Genomic DNA, 7,180 nt, shown 5'->3' with positions numbered 1-7,180 from the left:
AGCTCAGGGCCTGGAGCCTGCTTTGGATTCTGTGTCTCCCTCTCTGTCTGTTTCTCCCCTGCTCGCACTCTCTCTTTCAAAAATAAATAAAGATTAAATAATTAAAAATATATATATATAATTAAAATAAAAAATACATATAAATATTATAAATAAATGTATATTAATATATATTTACTATATAAATATATATTTATTTATTACTATATAAATTACTATATAATTTATTTATACTATATAAACCACTATATAAATATATATTAATAAATATATATTAATAAATATATACATATTAAAATATATTTTAATATATAAAATATATAATTAAAATAATTAAAATATACATACAAAAAATATATATATATGTATATATATAAAAAGAAGGCCCTATGAAGACACAGACACACACAGAGAGGAGAAGCCCCCATGGCCATGGAGACAGAGTTGGGGTCGTGCCGTCACAAGCCAAGGACTGCCATGATCCCGGGAGCCACCGGTAGCTGGAAGAGGTAAGGAAGGGTTCCTTCCGGAACCATCAGAGCACTGCCCCGCCGATTCCCTGACCGTGGACTTCTGGCCCTCGGCACCGTGACAGAATACGTTCCCGTTGTGTGAAGCTGCCCCCCTAGGAAGCTAACGAGCCCCCCCTTCTCCAGGGCCTCTGCCGGGACCCATTCGCTGCCTGCTCCCACCCACGGCGCTCTGGGCTCCAGACCCACATACACAAGTGCTGCTTGGCGGCACCCACCCGGACGCTCCTTGCGCCCCTCCAGCCCGGCTTCCCTGCAGCAGGGCCTGGCTGTGTCCTTGCGGTGCCCAGGCAGGCATCGGCGGCCTCCGTGCTCAAAACACCTGGGTCCTGGAGCAGAGCAGGTGAGCAGGAAAATAACAGATACCACCCGTGGGCCGAGAGCACGTAAGCGACAACAGGATTCCTCGGGAGGGCCGGAGATGGCAAGGGAGAGGGGCAGATAGCCTGCCTTTGGGGGTGGGACGAGCCAGAGGCCCTCCCCCAGGCGCGGGGCCATCGAGTCTCCGACTGGAAGTCCAGGCAGGGTCTCCGTAACCCCTTGCTACTTGGTTGTATGGGGACCAACAGCAGCGGCCCCGTGAGACTGCAGATCCTGGGACCCTCCCCAGACCTGCGTACTGAGAACCTGCATTTGACCAAGGTGCCTGGGGCAAGTTGCATCACAGAGGCCAGGTGCCGGGCTGCGGAAGGGAATGTGGCTGAACTTGTTTTTCCTGTGCCTCTGGGCTCAGCTGGGCTTTCCACAGGAGCTGGACAGCGCTTAAGACCTGCGGGTGCCCATCTTGTGTCGAGAAGAAAAGAGGACATTCCAGACTTTAGGGGCCCCCAGACTTGTCTTCTTCCTCTGCTTCCAGCCAGGTGCTCCAGGCAGAAACCCGGCGAGACGTGGAATCCTTCCCTCTCGTGACCCTCTGCCCTTGCCTGGTCACCAAGCCCAGGAAGGCAGGAGGCCTGGTGTCACTCCGTCCCCATGGCCGGTCTCTTCTGCTTCTTCCTGGACAACTCTTAGGGGCCCTGAAGCTTTCCGGGCCTGCCCTTTTTTTTTTTTTTTTAATTTTAACCTTTATTTTTGAGAGAGAGAGAGAGAGAGTGAGGCGGGGGAGGAACAGAGAAGAGTGGGAGACACAGGATCTGAAGCGGGCTCCAGGCTCTGAGCTGTCAGCGCAGGGCTCGAACTCATGACCCGTGAGATCATGACCAGAGCCGAAGTCGGTCACTTGACCCACTGAACCACCCAGGCGGCCCCCCAGACCTGCCTTTTCTAAGCCGCTCTTCACCTGGCGGCCGGAATGACGGTAAATACGCTTAATTCCCATCAAGTCAGGCTCCTGCTTAACCCTCAGAGCCCTCACGCCACTGGCCCCGTGTCCACAGAAGGCCCCGAATCCCTTCCGAGGCCTGGAGGCGTGGCCTGAGTCAGCCCTGCCCCATCTCGTGTGGCTCTGCCCCCACCTGCTGCTCTTGCCACCTCTGGCTCATCAATGCCCGGTTTGTGCCCCTCCCCCCCCCTCCCCCCCCCTCCCCTTGTGGGGGGGGGTTTTCCTGCTCATTGGCTACCTCACCCCGGCGATGGTGCCTCGTCCTGGAAGCCTCCTTGCCCCCCAGATAAGGCCGCCCCCCCCCCGACATCTGCGCCCACGTGTCCCTGCCTTTCCTTCTCCACAGTCGTCCCAGTGGTGATTGCAGGTGCAGCTCTGGGTGCGCTTGCCGGAGGCCAGGGACCTGCTGTGCCTGCGAGAAGCCTTCAAACGCTGCGGGCACGGGAGAGCGGCCTTTGGGAAAACGTGAGGACACTGGTTTCTGCCGGTGCCTCTAGCCCGAGCGGACCTCGCCGCACGTCTCTGGTGGCTAGGAACCGGCCAGGGTGGCTTCCTGAGGCCCCCGGGGTGAGCCGGCTGCAGGTGCATCTAGCCGTGGCCGGAGACGTCTGGGAGTTCAGGAATCTTGAGCCCTGGTGCCAGATGATCTTGGGCATGTCAAGCAACCTCTGCAAACCTCATCTTCCTCCTGTGAAAAAAACGGGGACGGACTGGCTTCCTTAAGGAATTGCTGTGTGTTCAGTACGTCATATCAGATATCTAAACAAGCTGAAAAGTGAGCAAACACCATCTTGCGGCGAGATCTTGGGCGGGTCCCCTTCCTGCTGTGGGCTGTCACCTCCTCTGAGCGACGAGGACCCGGCAGGCGCCCAGGGGACCCGGCTGCACCTCGAGACTGCAAGGCCCTGGGCTCATTGGCCTCCCAGACAAGTGACAAACTGGCTGACCCGGTCTGTCTGCTGGGCAGGGCGGTGGCGGCGGGGGGCACGCTGAGGGTAGGGGGGAGGGCACGATTGTTTGATTGGAGGCCATCCCCCGGTGTCCGCAAATTCGCTTTTGTTTATTTTCCTGAAAAGCTAAATAAGCCAGTGAGACTGAGCAGCTCCACACCAGACGTGCGTTTTCATTGTAAAAATATTTTTGCGGGTCGGAAAATTGCACCAAAATGTTTTCACAGGCAAAGCGCTGCCGTGTGCTGCTCAGCCCTGCGACCAGCGGCCACCAGGGAAGGGGCCGCCGATGTGCACCTCGGGTGCGCATTCCAGGAATCATAGCAACAAACATTCAGGAAGCACGTACCATGGGGCGGTTTGCCAGTAAGTTCGCGGTGATGTTTTCGCCCTCGCCCCGCCCCGTGTGGCCCGTGTGATTGTCATTGCCGTTGTGGCCAGTTCCTTTTTGCAGATGAAGGAGATGAAGTCCAGAGAGGCTGAGTGACTTCTCTAAGGTCACACAGCCTGCAAAGGGCAGAGCCAGGGATCCGGGTGTGTCTGATTTCAGAGTCCGGGTTTTTGCCCCACTGCGGTGCACCTCCGAGGCCCTCGTTCAGGTCTGGAGCACCCCCTCGGCTCTCCCTCAACCTTCTTTATCGCTCTGGTTTCCCGCAGTTTTCTAGGGTGAAGTTATCTATGGACAGTCGCACAACTACAGCTTGTTGCCAATCTAGAGAAAGCCGAGAACATTCCACGCACGTAGGACCATCAGAGCCAGAGAGGCTTGGAATCTGGTCCTGTGCCAGCACAGAGCAGGTGAGTGACACGGCTGCCCCGACACCGTGGGCCACGAGGCTGGGCTGAGGCCCCCTGGTCCCCCAACCCCCCTGCTTCCAGGCCCCCAGCCTCCCAGCCCACCCCCCGGCCTCCCAACCCCCCCTGCTTCCAGGCCCCCCGGCCTCCCGACCTGCATGGCTGTCCTTGTTACCTGCCTCCGTGAGGCTGGACCTTGTACACAGATGTCACCCACACAGCTTGGCTGCGCAGCTGAAGTCCTTGACGCACACATTTATACACAAAGACACGCCAGAACGTGTCACAGACCCTCACAGAGCCACAGCCCCTGTCACAGAACATATCCCTGTGAGCCGTGATCTGAGGACGCACCATGGAGTCCCAGGACCATCATTTTCAACTATACGCAGCCGGTGGGAAAAACGGGAGTGAAAAACAATCTAAACGATTCAGGTGATTCCTCCCTCCTTCCCCCCCAGGCCCACGGAGGCCGCCTGCGGCCGAGCGAGGCCTGCCTCCAGCCATGCCTCAGCCCCAGCTCCCAGGAACTCACAGGGCCATCTTTTTCCTGAAATAGCTCCAGACACCCGCCAACCCCGTGGCCTGGTGCTCGGGTGGGGAAGCGTGAGGCGCCGGGTGCAGGAAGGGAAAGGGCCGGGCTGGGCGCACTCGGAGGCAGCCGTCGCTCCCGGGCTGGCGGGGGCACCCCGGGGCGGTGGGAGGGACGAGGGCTCTTGTGACTCTGGCCATCGGCGCCGTTGCGGCCGCTGACCCTGGCGGGACGAGATCCACCATGTGGGTTTACCGACCTCCTCCTCAAGGACCGGGCCGCGGCGATCCCTTGGAGTGTCCCTGGGCCTGGCACGGATTTGTCGCTCGTGGGTGCTTGGTGACGGATGGCGTGGAGCTCGGGTCCCGCTGCCCTGCCTCTGGCTCTGTGGACGAGTATTCTAGGGCTCACAAGCCTCGCCCGGGGCTGGAGCCCCCCGCGACCGGGGGAGCAGGGGACGACAGTCTGTGGGGTCTGTCACGGCTGGGACAAGGACAGCCTCAGATGGAAGCTTCCGGAGCGGTCTGGTCGAGCCCCCGGCACACCGGTGGGGGGCCAGTAACTGTGGGATGAAGGAAAGTGCTCGGCTGTCAGCCTCGTTTCCGTGTCAGGCGTCCATCCGCCCCTCAGCGGGCACATGAGGTCACGGCGGCCGGAAGAACACAGCACACGCTCTCGCTGTTGTCTCCGTGCGGCCAGAGGGAGGCACAGTGCCGGACATGGAGGGCGTCTCTGTAAACCCTGTCTGAACGCGGAGACAAAGGGGATTTTATAAACCACTTGCTTTTGCCAAACCAGCACAGCTGCCCAATCCTGGAGTGTGCATGTGTGTATACGTGAGGGGTGTGTGTGCGTGTGTTGGACACGTGCGAGTGTGCACCTGTGTCTGTGTGCACACATATGGGGGGGGGGGACAGAGATCAGCCCTGTGGGCTCCAGGGATGGAGGCTAAGGAGGGTCCAGAGGGCCTGGCTGAGTCAGAAGCCAGTGGTCAGAGCAGATGGAAACGTGTGGAGAGCATAGGACTGCTTCCGAAGAGGGGGCAGGCGAGTGACAGCTGCAGAGGGCAGGGGTGCGGGGAGGGGGGGCCGGCCAGTGGGGCCGTGCCGTCACCACCGCCCCGGAACAGCGTTTCCCAGACCTCCCCGCGGGCCGGCCACCCTGCTGAGCTCGTACAGACACCGGCCCATTCGGCCCTCGCCCCAGCCGCAAGGGGCAGGACTCTGACTCCCCTGGTCAGCAGAGGGCTTGACCCAAGACACAGGAAGTGACTCGTCCAAGGTCCCCAGCTGGTGAAAGGCGGAGCTGACGGCAGCCCCTGGGCTCGAGCCGCTGTGCTGTCTGAGGCTCCAAGGAGCGGCATGGTGCGTGGACGTCCTGACTTCTGTTGGTGGTTAATTTACGTCTCAGCCTGGCTGGGCTACGATGTCCAGCCACACAGTCAAACGTTATTCTGGGTGTTTCTGTGACCACCGTCTTTGGCATGAGATGAACATTTACATCGGTAGACTTTGAGTAAAGCAAATTACCCTCCATTAAGTGGATGGGCCTCTTCCAAGCAGTAGACGGCCTGGAGAGAACAGAAGAGTGACCTCCCCTGAGCGAGAGGAAATTCCACCAGCCGACGGACTTGGACAGAAACATCGCCTCCTCCCTGGTCTCCGGCCTGCCAGCCCGCTCGCCCTACAGAGCCTGGACTTGCCCGTCTCCATAACCGCGTGAGCCCAACCCTTCTAACGAATCTCTTTATTGTTCTGTTTCAACGGACAACCTTGGCCAAATATGCTTCCTCAGGAGCAGACATCGGTAGAACTGGGCAATCGGAAATTAACTCCCGTGGAAACTTCCGGGCACCCGGCGTGGCCCAGGCAGGGGTTCAAACCGGCGAGCTGTGAGGGGTGAGGTGGGTTCTAGAGCAGGAAGGAGTGGAGTAGGGCAACAGGGGTGGCGGATAGGGGCCAGGTCGCCCGATACAGTCCACCTCTGCACGTTCTCGCTGCGTGGCCACAAGCAAGCCATCTGAGGCCAAAGCTCCCGCCACCAGCCCTGCCTGGGGAGCAGAGCACCTCGTTTCCCGCCACTGGGTTCTCTCCCTGCTCCCCGGGCTCCCACGACATCATGTGTCATCCCCTTGGCGGTGGCCTCGGCGTAATCAAACACCCCTGAGTCAGATGTTGCAGAATTAACAATCCCCCACGTGGTATAAACAGAGTTTAAATCAAATGCAGTGAAAGGATATTGCCTTTTAAATCGACCCTGACAGCTGTGGAAAATATTATGCCCAAATAGAATCCTTACATACGACAGACATTAATTCTTCGAGAACCCCTAAACGGGTCCTCCGGATCGTTTGTAAGATTTTATTTTATTATGGATTGGATGTATTGAAGTAAGACTATAATCTTATTGTGCTCTGACCTCTGTTTTTATAGCTCTGTATAAACAGCAGTTACCGTGTTAGAGGGAGAGATGTTTACAGACGGAGAAATAAAAACACGCCGCTTTACTGTGCCGTGGAAACCTGAGACCAGCCCGAGGCAGGGCCTGGGTTTTGTACGTCAGAGGCCCTGTCCTGATGGGAGCAGACAGCTCTGACGGGCAGGAACGCCGGGCCGGGCATGTGTCCTCGGTTCCTTTCGGTGGAACAAGGGCCGCGGCTCCAGAGGGTCGGGTCCTTGCCGCCGGCCTCCCTCCGAAGGCTCCAACATTCAGGCCGTTGGGATCGCTGGGCTGGACGCAGGTGAGGATCAAGTTCACACCCCCGGGGGGCTTGGTGTCTGTGTCTTCATTGCTCCCTAGAACCGGAGGCTATGCAGAGAGGGGACACGAGCTTTGGAGTAGGACAGACCTGGGGCCGGTCCCGACTCTGCGCTTAAAGATTCCATGACCTAGACTTAAACCCTCTGGAACACGGGACTGAGAGCGCCTGCCTCACAGGTCCTCGTGGGGGACAAATGAGACAATGGACAGAAGGCGCTGGGCACTCAAGAAAGTCCCTTTCCGGGGCGCCTGGGTGGCGCAGTCGGTTAAGCGTCCGACTTCAGCCAGGTCA

General features: G+C 58.0%; 1 long non-coding RNA gene across 1 annotated transcript; it reads left to right on the top strand.

Moving 5' to 3' along the window:
- The first annotated feature begins 2,882 nt into the window (after window positions 1–2,882).
- Window positions 2,883–6,634, top strand: LOC121032249 (uncharacterized). Its single transcript, XR_005791162.1, has 3 exons — window positions 2,883–3,167; window positions 3,459–3,599; window positions 4,058–6,634. It is a non-coding gene; the product is annotated as an uncharacterized LOC121032249 (long non-coding RNA).
- The last annotated feature ends 546 nt before the right edge of the window (window positions 6,635–7,180 follow it).

The sequence above is a fragment of the Herpailurus yagouaroundi genome, unplaced genomic scaffold (assembly GCF_014898765.1).
Source record: "Herpailurus yagouaroundi ecotype Mexico unplaced genomic scaffold, PumYag 141, whole genome shotgun sequence".
Lineage (NCBI taxonomy): Eukaryota > Metazoa > Chordata > Mammalia > Carnivora > Felidae > Herpailurus > Herpailurus yagouaroundi.
Note: the sequence above shows the minus strand (reverse complement) of the source record. Positions and strands in the feature narration are given on the sequence as shown.